The sequence below is a fragment of the Elephantulus edwardii genome, unplaced genomic scaffold (assembly GCF_000299155.1).
Source record: "Elephantulus edwardii isolate Elephantulus edwardi_28Jun2011 unplaced genomic scaffold, EleEdw1.0 scaffold00227, whole genome shotgun sequence".
Lineage (NCBI taxonomy): Eukaryota > Metazoa > Chordata > Mammalia > Macroscelidea > Macroscelididae > Elephantulus > Elephantulus edwardii.
Genome location: NW_006399977.1, coordinates 4,158,461 through 4,167,025, shown reverse-complemented (window position 1 = coordinate 4,167,025; position 8,565 = coordinate 4,158,461). Strand labels below are relative to the sequence as shown.

The window sequence follows — 8,565 nt, the reverse complement described above, 5'->3', positions numbered from 1 at the left end:
CAGTGACATATGACATCTCTCATTCCATAGCCGATTCTATCAGCTTGAATTTCACCAGTTGTGCTGCTCCAATTGTTATTGGACAATTTAATTTCTAGTTTTATGGCATTGTAATCTGAGAAGATGCTTTGTATTATTTAAATGTCTATGTTATTTTTTTAAAAAAAGGTATTACTAATTTCAATGAAAATTTACAGAGACTTTGAATTTCCATTCATTCATTGTTGCACTTTTTCCCCCCTCCCAACCCTTCTCCCCTAGTACACTACCCTCTTGGAAAAGTAAAAGAAAAATCTTTCATTGTTTTACAATCCCTCCCCCCAGGTCCACTCCACTCACTATGCCTTCATTCTGGACTCCTGTCATGACAAAAATATCTAATCATATATCCCCTTTAAACAGTTTTCTCCCTTATCTGTTTCAATGCAGCACACATTATTGAACCCATCTTTCTCAGTCTATCCCCAACCCTGATGTCAGTCCTGTTTTACAACAGTGGCACCATGCAGTATTTGTCCTTTTGTGACTGAGATACTTCATTCGGCATAATGTCACCAGGGTCACCCATTTTGAATAATATTGCATGAGTTCCTTGCTTTTCAATGAAGCATAGTATTCCATTGTGTGAATATACCACTTCTTCTCTATCCATTCGTTTGTTGATGGGCACTTAGGTTGTTTCCAGCTCTTTGCTATTATGAATAAAGCTGCGATAAACATGGGTGTGCATTAAATGTCTAGTTTTTGGGGGCTTGCTTTGTGTCCCAGTATATGATCAATTCTGGAGAATGTATCATATGCACTTGAAAGTAAATTGAGTTGTGGTTGGGTGCAGTCCCCCAAATAATTTACATGATCTAGTTGGTGAATTGTATAATTTAGATCTTCTGCATTTATTAAATTTCTTTCAAGTTGACTTATCCTTTGGTGAAAGCGCTTAGTGTGTAAAAGTCTCTTACCACTGTTGTCCCATGTGTTTTGCAGCTTCGTCTGACATACTTTGGGTATGCTGCAAGGAGGGACAGGTCCTTGGAGAGGGACATCATGCTTGGGAGGGTGGAGGGACGGCCCAGGAGGAGAAGACCCTCTATGAGATGGATTGATTCGGTGACTGGGGTAATCGGGATGGGTGTGTCAGAGGCAATGAGATTGGCACAGGATAGAGCAGGATTTAGGGCTGTTTTACATAGGGTCGCTATGAGTCGCAAATGACTTGATGGCACATAACAACAACAACAACATACTATGGTTCATAGGTGTTGACCAAGGTTATGTCTTTTTTTTCTCTCTCTCATTAAACTTGTTTTAATGGGTCTCAAAATTCTGTGACAAATTTTTGGTCAAGTCGTTTCCATTTAAAAAGTACTGATTTTAAAAACTAATAACTTAAAACTGCCACACAAAAAAGAAAACAAATGGTCCACAAAACATTCCTTTCCTTCTGAAGGTTTTATGACGCATTGTTATCATTAACCAGTCTTTTAGTATTAAACTTAAATGGCCAATTGAGACAAACAGTTCTGAGACCGTTCTTCCACCACTGATTATACTGGGTGGCAGGTGTTATGGGTAATATTCATTCAGTCTTCTGAGCTTTTTGAGCAGACTTGGTGACCTTGCCAGCTCCAGCAGCCTTCTTGTCCACTGCTTTGATGACACCCACAGCAACAGTCTGCCTCATGTCTCAGACAGCAAAACGACCCAGAGGAGGGTAGTCAGAGAAGCCCTCCACACCCATGGGCTTGCCAGGAACCATGTCCACAATGGCAGCATCACCAGACTTCAGGAATTTGGGACCATCTTCCAGCTTCTTACCAGAACATCGATCAATCTTCTCTTTGAGCTCAGCAAACTTGCAAGCAATGTGAGCGAGGTGACAATCCAGCACAGGTGCATAACCAGCACTGATTTGGCCAGGATGGTTTAAGATGACCACCTGAGCAGTGAAGCCAGCTGCTTCCATGGGTGGGTCATTTTTGCTGTCACCAGCCATGTTGCCACATCGAACATCTTTCACAGCGACGTTCTTAATGTTGAAGCCAACATTGTCACCAGGCAGAACTTCACTCAAAGCTTCATGGTGCATTTCAACAGACTTTACTTCAGTGGTAACATTGACTGGGGCAAATGTGACCACCATGCCAGGCTAGAGAACACCAGTCTCCACTCTGCCCACATGGACAGTACCAATACCACCAATCTTTTAGACATCCTGGAGAGGCAGACACAGGGGCTTATCAGTTGGACTGAGTTGGTGGCAGGATGTAATCCAAAGCTTCAAGCAGTGTAGTCCCACTGGTAGTGCCATCTTTCTGGGTGACTTTCCACCCCTTGAACCAAGGCATGTTAGCACTTGGCTCCAGCATGTTGTCACCATTCCAACCAGAAAGTGGCACAAAGGCTACTGTGTCAGGGTTGTAGCCAATTTTCTTGATGTAGGTGCTAACTTCCTCAACGATTTCCTCTTATCTCTTCTGGCTGTAGGGTGGCTTGGTGCAATCCATTTTGTTGACACAAACAATCAGTTGCTTCACACCCAATGTGTAAGCCAGAAGGGCATACTCACAGGTCTGCCCATTCTTTGAAATACCAGCCTCAAATTCAACAACACCAGCAGCAACAATCAGGACAGCACAATCAGCCTGTGTTGTTCCTGTAATTATGTTTTTTATAAAGTCTCTGTGTCCTGGGGCATCAATGATGGTCACATAGTACTTGCTGGTCTCAAATTTCCACAGGGAGATATTAATGGTGATGCCACGCTCACGTTCAGCTTTCAGTTTATCCAAGACCCAGGCATACTTAAAGGAGCCCTTTTCCATCTCCACAGCTTCCTTCTCGAATTTTTCAATGGTTCTCTTGTCGATCCCACCACATTTGTAGATCAGACGGCCAGTCGTGGTGGACTTGCCTGAATCTACATGTCCAATGATGACAATGTTGATATGGGTCTTCTCCTTTCCCATTTTGGCTTAGGTTTTGAGATGGTATTCATCAACACCTGTACTCTGACGACAAACAGGTTGCGAAAAAACGGTTATGTCTTTTTTGATCTTTTGGGCCTTTGATATAGTGTTCTATATAGAGTCCTTCCTTATCTTTTATGGTGGTTTCCACATTAAAGTTTATTAGAGATTAGTATTGCTACACCTGCTGTTTTGTGGATGCTATTTACTTGGAATATTTTTCCCCCTAGCCTTTGTGTTTTAGTCTGTCTTTTTCCTTAGAAATGTTTCTTGTGGGCAATATATTGATGGGTTGGTTTTGGTTTGTTTTTTGTTGTTGTTTGTTGTTTGTTTATCGATTCTGCTACTTCTATTCTCTTAATCAGTACATTTAAGCCATTCATATTACATGAGATTATTGACAGGCAAGGTTTTATCATTGCCATTTTGCTGTGTTTCTTTTTCTTTTGTTTCTGGTTACTATGGTCCTTTCGTTTTCCTTTGGTATCTCTTTGTGAGGGACTGCTCTTAACATTTCTTGTAAAATTGACCTGGTTTTCACAAATTCCTTAGGTTTCAGGCTTTTCTCTAAATGACCTAATTCCTCCTTCGTATTTGATGGACAGCTTTACTGGGTAGAGAATTCTTGGCTGGCTATTGTTTACTTTAAGCCTTCTGTATATTGCCATCCCATTGTTTTCTTGCTCACATGATTTCTGATGAGAAATCAGAACTTAATCTGATTGGTTCTCCCTTGTAGGTAATTCTTTGTGTGTTTTTTTTTTTGCACTTCTTATAGTATTCTATCTTTATCTTTGTTTTTATATTTTGTTTTAGAGTCTAGTCTGTTAGGGATTAGCTGATCTTCTTGAATGTCAATTTCCTTGTTCTTCAAGATACTTGGGAAGTTTTCTTTCACAATTTTCTACCTCTTTCACCATTTTCTTAGTTCTTTCCCCAGTCCCCTCCTCTTCTATTTTCAATCATATGTATGTTGTTCCTTTAGATGGTATCCCACATAATTCTAACGTTTTCTTCATTTTCCTTCCTTCTTCTCTTTGGCTTTTTTCCTTCTTATGTGTTCCTTTTGAGGTTCTTGTCTACCTGCTTACTGACTCTCTGTTCTTTCTCTTCTGCTCTGCTTTCTTGTACCTCCAGTGTGATAGAAATTTCTACCATTTTTTTCTTAATATTCTGAATTGCTTTTTTGTATATTTCTGTTCTTTCCAGTACTGTGTTGGCTGTACTTTCTTTGCCTTATGGGGACTTTTTAAAAATTTCTCTTACTTCTTTATCTAGAGTCTCAATTCTTTCTTTCATCTTTTGCAATTTCTTCAGTAGCTGCTCATGTTCCTCATGCTAATATATTTATTCTGGCTCCCTGTTTCAGTACTATATCTTGAGTCTGAAATATGTTCTTTGTAGGAGTGTTGTTTTGCCTTTTCACTATATTTGAGGCTGTCTGCTGCTTTCTTGACATAATATGAAATTTATCTTATAATGTGTTAGATTTTTTCTGTTTTATCTGTGTAAATTGGTGATGAACTTTATGAAGCTATTGATTAGTTTCAGGCTGAAAGCGTTCCATTTATGTGGGTGGAGAACTTGTTCTACCAGAAGTCCTTTCTGGTCTTATACAGCTGGAAAGTTTGATTTTCCTAAGTTGTGCAGGTTTTCTTTGGTCTGCAGTGAGTGCAGCCCTGTGGAAATCTCACCTGAGTGCAACATGCCTCTCCTAAAACCCATTTATTGCCCTTGGTGGTGTGTGGTCAGCTGAGAGGCCAAGTTCCACCCCTGCTTTTCAATGTGCCCTCTCTGGAATGGAGTCTCTCACCTCATTGCTGCTCCTTATCCTAAAATCCATTGACTTCAATGGTTTGCTGAGTGACCTTATGGCCAGGTTTCCATCTGAAGAAGTTTTTCTTCAGGTTTTTATTTTTGGGAAAGTATGCTGTCACATTTTTCTCCTGCAGCGAAATAGTAGATTAAAATCATCTTACTTTTGATTAGCTGTAACACTTAAAATCCCCTCATTGCCTTTGAGTTGGATCAGTTCATAACTGATCCTCCAGCAAGTTTTTAGAAATGATAAGTCTCCTAGAAGGTAGCTCCTTCTGAGCTACTAGTACATTCAAACTTCCATTGAAGCTTTACATTTGGTGTTTGGCAGCACACCTCTGACATTGTCTTTGAGTTAGCAACATGACTGCCTATGTATTATGCTACCAGAGCACTCCTACAGTATATACAGTAAGTTTCATAAACCATATATCATAAATATTTATATGTGTGTATATGTACACACAGATAAACACACATATATACATATGTGTTTCACATGAGAGAAAATTAACATAATACTATGACTTGAGAGATAGGATTAAAAAAGTTACATCAATAATGAATGAATGAAGATCCAAATATATCTTCAAATAAGTGAATATCCGAAAACTCTTGAAAAAGAGTAACATAAAGATACTTTTCAGTATAATAGTTTTCCAAATAAATGACTAATAAATATAGATGGGGTTTGTTTCACTAAATAATTATTTATTGAACTATTTCATATGCTAGGCTCCCTTCTACGCTCAATCATCATTTGGTTTACTGCACCATGGTGGTGGTTAATGTAGTGATGTCATGTTGGAAGCTATGAAACACGTTTCTCAAATTCCAGCAGGGTCACCCATTTTGGATAAACCTCCATGAAAGTTCAAGCTAAAACAGACTGGGAAGAAGGACCTAGTGATCTCTTTCAGGAAAACCTGGCCAGTAGAAACATTCTAGATAAAAGTGGAACATTGATATAGGGCTAGAAGATGAGCCCCTCAAATTAGTGGGCTCTCAAAATATTACTGGAATACTGCTTTAAGTTGTCAGTATATGTTGTTGTTATTGTCGATTACCATTGAGTCAAGCATGGCTCATAGGGACCCTATGAACAAAAGGCCTGACGTCCCTCTACAACTATCGAATTTTATCAAAGTTTATAGCGTTTCTGGAGGCATGTTTTTTTAGGAAGTGGATGCCACTCCTGCTCTGAACTTCCATAGTATGTTATTATTGTTATGTGTCATTGAGTCACTTGCAATGTATAGCGATCCTGTGTACAGCAGCTCTGAACCCTTCCCTGTCCTGAGCCAGTCTCACTGACTCTGACACATCAATCACCATTGCCCCAGTTATGGCATCCATCCGTCTCATCTGGTCTTCTTCTGTTCCGTCCGTCCAACCTTCTGAGCATAGTGTCCTTCTCAAAGGACCAATCTCTATATAGTAGTGAATAAAATGAGCACATATTATGGCCTTATATAAATTACATCCTTCTAATGTCAACCTTTGCTGGGAAAATAGAAAATATCTCTTGAAGAGTGGAAAATATCATCTTTAATTTATAAAATAATCCATCCTTTTATAGAGTATTAAATATAAATCAATCCTTTTGTAGAGTTGTTGTTGTGTACCATTAAGTTGGAACAGACACACATCTGACCTTCTAGGAGGTTTTTAGACAGTAAATTGAACAGGAAAAGATTGCCCATCCTTCTCCCACAGAGCAGCTGGTGGATTTGAACAGCATTCTTTTGAGATTGCAAGACAGCCTCTTGACACCAGGCCACCAAAGCTATAAATCCATCTCTTTCTACATTCCTATAGATTCAAATTGGTTGCTCATAGGGTTGCTAGAGTCATACTCAACTCAATGGCATCTAGCAAAAACATGTGGGAGATCTGGTGGTGCAGTGGATTAATCACTGTATGGCCAGCTGAAAGATCCAAGTTTCAAATACATCAACCACTCCACAGAAGAAATCTGAAGTTCTGTCCTTCCATAAAGATTTACAGTTTTAGAAACCCTATGGGACAGCTGTGTGGTTACTAGATGCCATCTAGTTTAGTGTGACTCAAAGCGACCCTATGAAGAGTGAATCTGAACCCCATCCTATCCTGTGTCATCTTCACACTTTCTGATACACTAGAGCACACCGAGGCAGTCACCACATCAGTCCACCTGGTTGAGGGTCTTTCTCTTTTTCACTGACCGTCCACCCTTCCAAATGTCATGCTCTCTCCAGGAATAGCCCCTCTTAGCAACATCCCTGAAATATATGAGGCAAAGCCTCATCATCTTTGCTTCCAAAGAGCGCTCTGCCCGTACCCTCTCCAGGATATATTTATTTGTTCTTATAACATTCCATGGGATGTTCAGTGCTCTTCGCCAACACCACAGCTCAAAGACATTATTAATTCTTCTGTCATCTCTATTTATTGTCCAGCTCTCAGATGCATAGCAAAGTGATCAGAAAAATCATGGCCTGAATTAGATACACTTTCATCCTCAAACTGACATCACTGTTGTTGCTGTTATGTGCCATCAGGTCTCCTGTGACTCATAGCAACCCTGTGTACAAAAGCCCTAAACTCTGCTCTGTCCTGTGCCAGTCGCACTGTCTCTGGCACTCCCATCCCGATTATCCCAGTCACTGAATCAATCCACCTCATAGAGGGCCTTCCCCTCCTGCGCTGTCCCTCCATCCTCCCAAGCATGATGTCCTTCTCCAAGGACCGGTATCTCCTCACAACATGTCCGAAGTATGTTAGACGGAGCCTCAGAATCCTTGCCTCCAAGGAGCCACCCAGTTTAACCCTTTCCAGGATGAATCTGTTTGTTTTCCTAGCAGTCCATTGTACTCTCAATACTCTTCTCCAGCACCACAAATCAAAGGCATCAATTCTCCTTCTATCCTCCTTGGTCATTGTCCAACTCTCTGATGCATAACAAGTGATTGCAAAGACCATGGCCTGTATCACACGCACCTTAGTCTATAGAGAGACACCATTGCTCTTCAGTACTTTGGAGAGGTTCCAACAGCAGACTTTCCCATAGCAGTGCGCCTTTTAATTTCCTGGCTATTGTTGCCAAGAGTGTTGACTGACATCATTACTCCTCAACAATTTGGTGAAATCCCTAACTGCAGACTTTCCCAACGCACTATGTCTTGATTTCCTGAGTAGTGGTACGAAATGTTGTTAAGAGTGAGACTTAATCATATAAATATCAATTCTAAGGACTACTCTGGCTATATTTCTTCAAAGACAGATTTAATTTTTCAACTGCTAGTTCATGATATTTAATATTCTTCACCAAGGTCATGAGTCAGAGACATCAATTCTGTGGTTATCCCTACTCAATGTCCGTTATTTGCATGTACATTATGGATTAGATACAGTATACTTTAGTTCTGAAAAATGTCATCGTGGCTTTATAAACAAATATTTTGAAGAAAAAAAAAAAGAGTGAATCCAAGTAAGATGAAGTTGACAGTTTCCATTTCTTCTCTATCCACTATGATGTTGCCTATTGGTCCAGTGTAAGAATCTTTGTTTTCTTGACATTGAGGTGCAATCTTTATTGAAGGCTGCATTCCTTGACCTTCTGCAACAAGCACTTCAAGTCCTTACTTTCAGTAAGATGTTGTACTTTGTCCTATAAGGCTTCTATGGGTTGGGACCAACTTAATGACTGTGAATTTTATTTGAGCTTGTATGTGCCAGTCACAATTCTGGGCACAGAGAAAACAACCCACCCATGGTAAAATCTGTGAGCTAAAGAATCTCA

At 40.0% G+C, this 8,565-nt stretch overlaps 1 pseudogene; it reads right to left on the bottom strand.

Annotated features, from left to right (window-relative positions):
- Positions 1–1,576: 1,576 nt before the first annotated feature.
- LOC102855713 lies at positions 1,577–2,966 on the bottom strand (annotated as a pseudogene).
- Positions 2,967–8,565: the final 5,599 nt, after the last annotated feature.